The 5253-nt window shown below is 34.6% G+C and overlaps 1 protein-coding gene across 4 annotated transcripts in view; it reads left to right on the top strand.

Annotated features, from left to right (window-relative positions):
- ARHGAP15 (Rho GTPase activating protein 15) overlaps positions 1–5253 on the top strand; it is a 619196-nt gene that overhangs the window by 4297 nt on the left and 609646 nt on the right. The window lies entirely within an intron of this gene.

Below are 5253 nucleotides of genomic sequence, written 5' to 3'. Positions count from 1 at the left end.
CGGATCCATGCCGGTGTCTTCTCAGGTTCACAGCGTGGATTCTCCGTGCGTGTACTCACGTCACGTTTCGTCACGTCACGTCACGTCACGTCACCCTTATTTCACTTAATACTGGCCCCAAAGGGCCAGAGGAGTGCTCCTGGCCTTTCAGCTATGCCGAGAGAGCCGTAAAGTGCTTCCTCTAATTGAAAAGGTGAAAGAAAAAAATTCTCATGCTGAGGTTCCTGAGATCTAAGGTAAAAACAAACCTGAATCTTCTATTGGCTAAATTGTGAAGCAGGGAAAAGAAATCCGTGTTTGTTTTGCCGTCGCACCTGGAACTGCAAAAGTTATGCTGCAGTGCGTGGTAAGTGCTTAACTAAGATGAAAAAGGCATTAACTTTGTACAATACCTTAATTGTGTGTGAGAAAGACTACATTCGCATAACTTTTATTACAATATATTTCTGTAATTGTTCTATTTTATTTTTGGTGGTTGTTAATCTCTCATTTGCCTCATTTATGAATTAAACTTTATCCTGGGTACGTATGTATTGGGAAAACGATATGTAGGATTTCGTACTGCCTGTGATTTCGCGCATCCAATGCGGGTCTTGGAATGCATCCCTGTGAATAAAGGCTGGGACCCAGGCAAGGCGGGGGAGGATGTACTCTGGTAGTTTCCAGAGAAGACTAGGACTGAGGAGATAAGAAAGGTTCCAAGAGATAGGGAGGGAGTATGTCAAGGCACAAAACATGGAGTATCAGAGGATTTCCAAGGAAGAGTGACTTGTCTAATGTTGTTGGTTATAATTATACTTAGTAGGAGTTTGGGGCAGATAGTTTGAGGTTCCGATAGAGTGGACCTGGTGTACAGATCATTGCTAAGAATTATAGGGTTGTTGAGCAAGGGAAATCCATAGTTGGTTCTCCGCATCTTGCATCTGGTCGGGCTATCTAGCATCAGGATTTATTTGCTTCTTCCATGTACCTCACTATTAGTAACATATTCTTTAGGGTGATTTGCAGTAATTGTTGTAGTCTGGGAAGGGAGCTTTTCCTGTAAAGCAAGTCACCAGCTCACCACCCCAGGTGCCTTGATGTTCTTAAACAGGCTGTGGTTCTAAATTTTTTTTTTCTTCATATTGTGAAGGTTTGTTTGTTTTTCGTTAGAGAATAAATGATACAGTGAAATGATTTAAGAACAAATAAAACTTAATATATAAACATTTTAATGAAAATCTTTCTTAGGTTCCTATTTCTCTATACCTCTACTTATTCCCACTTTAACCCAATAGGTAACCACTTTACATAACTTTTAAAAATATTTCATAGTTGCTTTACGTTAAAGGCATCTATGTGTATATGTACATATATGTGTATATCTTTATTATATTAAAGGTAGTAAAGCATATGTACCTCTCCACTTTTTTCTCTTAGTAATAATATTTTGATGATGTTTTAATCATAAAAATAAGAAACTGTCAAGTAATCTATTTATAGCTATACAGTATTACATTATGTGTATATATCACACTTAATTTAATCAGTCTTTTATTAAAAGAGTCATGGGTGGTTTTAATTTTTTGCTAATACAGGGAATGTTTTAATATAACTGTGTACATTTGAAAATATATCTATGGAATGAATTCCCAGATATATTGTTTATTTTTAATCTAAGAGATAAAATGATTTTGATAGTTATTCCCAAGATCTCCTCCATGTTAGTTGTAACTTTTTGAATTTCCGCTATCACTTAATGATATTGCTGATGGAAGCTCCATAACTTTTCCAACAGATTGTATGACCAAACATTTCAGGTTTTGCCAGTCTGTAGAAAAATGTATCTCAATATAGTTTTATGTGATATTTCTGTTATCATGAATGAGGTTAAGCTTGTTTTTAAAAGTTTAAAGATCTACGTGCTTTTCTTAATAAGAGAATGTATCCTTTCTTAACTGTATAATTAAGATCCAAAAGCATTAGTCAGGTTCAAGTCTAGAATGAGACATTAAAAGAGGTAAAGAATTGGAACTAGCATATGGAAAATACCCCTTTTATAAAAGCTTGAAATAGGCAGTAGCTAAAAAGGATGAAACGTGAAAGTTGACATGAAGGAAAGGAGAAAAGGAATAACAATAAAGAAAAGAAATTTATACCCAGAAATCCAACAAGGTCTCAGAGGATACTAAGACAGATGGTGTATTCACTAGGTCAAGCAGATAAATTAACCTGAAACAGACAGAAGAACACATTAATGGGTGTGTATGTAGATGAACTGGATATAGATAAGAAGTAAGGAGAGGAATACCTGCTTCATGTATTCTCTCTTCTTTGAAATGGTAGGAAAGCACATTTGTTGAGAGGTGGATATTTTTAGAGGATGCCAAATAGGCAAACTATCTTATTTTAAAAATTGGCCTTATCGGGAGGTCTCCTTGTGGCGCAGTGAAAATGAATCTGACTAATATCCATGAGAATGCGGCTTCAATGCCTGGCCTTGCTCAGTGGGTCAGTGGGTCAGGGATCCAGCATTGCCATGAGCTGTGGTATAAGTCGCAGATGCGGCTGGGATTCCATGTTGCTGGGGCTGAGGTGCAGGCTGGCAGCTGTAGCTCTGATTTAACCCCTAGTCTGGGAACTTCCATATGCCATGGGTGCTGTCCTTACAAAAAAAAAAAAAGTGGACTTATCAAAAAACATACAACGGTGAATTTTATTTATTTTTTAATAAATTATTTTTATTTTTTCTATTATAGCTTGTCTACAGTATTGTTCTGTCAATTTTCTACTGTTTGCAAAGGGACACAGTCAGAAATATATATCAACTGTGAATTTTAAAACTGGTTTTTCTCCTTTGGTGGTTATCAGGCCAATTTAAACTCAATTCTATAAATAATTTTGAGCTCCAGGTACATTGTGCTGTGCTAGGAATTATTGGGGATACAAAGAATCAGTGTTCTATCTGTTTATCCAGTAAAAACTTCTTAGGTAGCTTAGTGCACAAACACAAGAATTTAAATATAAATTTGTAAGTATAAATGCAATGCCATAGGAACAGACTATTGTCAGAGTCCCAATGGTTTTACCTTACTAGAGCCAATGGTTATTTATGTGTCTTCATATCACCCATTTTCTGAGTTGCATTTAATACAACTGAACCCTTCTTCCCTGTTGAAACTCTTTCTTCATTTGACTTCTAGGATCTTTCATTCTCCCAGTTTTTCTCCAAAACTAACTGGATGCTCCTTCTCTCTCTCCTCTGCTAACTCTACCTCACTATCCAGCCCTCTAACTGTTAAAATGTCCTGCACTCAATCTTCAGATTCCAACCTTTCTGTTCTCAGTTCTTGTCCTCTTAGTTTATTGCTAGGTGATATTATTTAGTGCCATATTTTAATTAGATCTCAAGACCAAACTTTTTTTTTCAGCATTAAAACTATAAATGCAATTGCCTAGCTATCATATCTTCTTGAATGTTTCATAAAGATGCCAAAATGAGAATATTCAAAACTAAACTCTTAATTACTCCCCACCTGCCCCCAACCCAAACTGCTTTTTCCCTGTTTTCATTTATCTCATTTAATGGCCATTCAAATTCATCTCTCTGTTCAGGGCAAAAAAATTAAGTGTTATCCTCAGTTTCTCTCACACTCCCTACCCTAATCCACATCCAGTTAATCAGCAATAAGCAAAGCTTACAAAATAATCCTGTTTACTTACCTCCCATGATCCTGTTTGCTTTTCTCAATAATGGCTCTTGAAAAGTTATGTCTTTTTTTTTTTTTTTCACACAAATGGCTCTTTTTACTTGTTTATAATTTTCTGATTGTTAGTATAATGAATTTTCCCCAAAAACCCTGTTAAATGAACATACTACAATATGTAACATTTAGATGACATCACAATTATAAATAAAACACACTTACTAATTCACTTTCTAGTTTCAAGTTAGAGAAAAATCAATACAAAATATACGGAGCAAGGTTGATTTGAACATTTTGAATGAACTCAAGAAGGCTGAAAAGTTAACTCATAGAACCTTCCAGTCAGGTTTTTTGATACTAAAATTGTTTTTCCTTGCTGTAATTTATCATTATGTACACTCCGAGGGCAAGAAGACTAAGTTTCATAAATATTTAAAATATTGGTGAAGAAAAAAATACAGAAAAATGAAATTTAATGAATATACTTTTATATTTCATGTACAATTTAAAAAAATTGTTCCTACTTATATAAACCCATATTTTAAATCTATTCATGCATTTTTATATTTATAAATGTTGATTAGGTATCTTGGGTTTTTATTTAACTGATTTTCTCCTAGCAGGGATGAATTAGGCATTAAACAAGGAGCAAATGCAAATCAAAATATCCCAAATTTAATCGCTTCTCACCACCTCTATCACTTGTTACTTCTGAATTCTCCAGACTCATCTCCCAATTCTCCTTTTTTTAAATAACAGTCATTCTCCAAGGAGTAGCCAGAAACTTAAATCATACAACTCTTCAACAAAAACATTCCAAATAACATTCTATTATATTATATTAATTTAGTCCTTTTAAATGATTTGCAAGGCTTTCTAATCACTCTACCTTTGTTTGCTTAACTAGCATTTTAGATATAAGGAGTTATTAATACATGTGAAATTGTTTAGTGGCTATCATTGCCATGGGCTGAATGGTCCTTGAGAGTATTAATCTTGTCTGTTTTTTCACTACTGAATATGTAGAACCTGGAACAAAGATGGGCTATAATAAACACTCGATGAATATCTGACTAGTGAAAAAATAAGTGGTATAAATGGTGACCGTGGACTGTAGAGTCAGGTAGAAAGCTTCCTGGAGATTTGTGACTTCTACTGGGTCTAAAAATAAGGTAAATTTAGGGTAAGAGCAGCTAGAAATGTGTTTCAAACAAGTGACACTTCAAGGGTTCATTTTGAGTAACCTGGTGATGAAAGGTTGGATTGGAATTCTGTGTCCAATTGATATTGTGGCACTTTTATGAAATTCAGAACAGATAATCCTCCATCTGAAAACATACTTCTGTAAACTGAGGGAAAAGCCCAACTACCTCAAAGCATTTAAATATTAAGCTATTTTTCTAAAACCATGGTTTTAAAATTCAATAATTTTGTTTACTTCAGATTCATTTCCTAAACACTTAGAAAATGTTTTGTTTGGTCTCTGCTGATGTAATGCCAAGCTTAGAGTCAAAACTAAATTTCTTTTTAAAAGAGCTGTGAAAGGTGGAATGCTCAGGATATTGGG

This window comes from Sus scrofa, chromosome 15 (assembly GCF_000003025.6).
Source record: "Sus scrofa isolate TJ Tabasco breed Duroc chromosome 15, Sscrofa11.1, whole genome shotgun sequence".
Taxonomy (NCBI): Eukaryota; Metazoa; Chordata; class Mammalia; order Artiodactyla; family Suidae; genus Sus; species Sus scrofa.
This window is presented reverse-complemented; position numbering and strand designations above follow the sequence as displayed.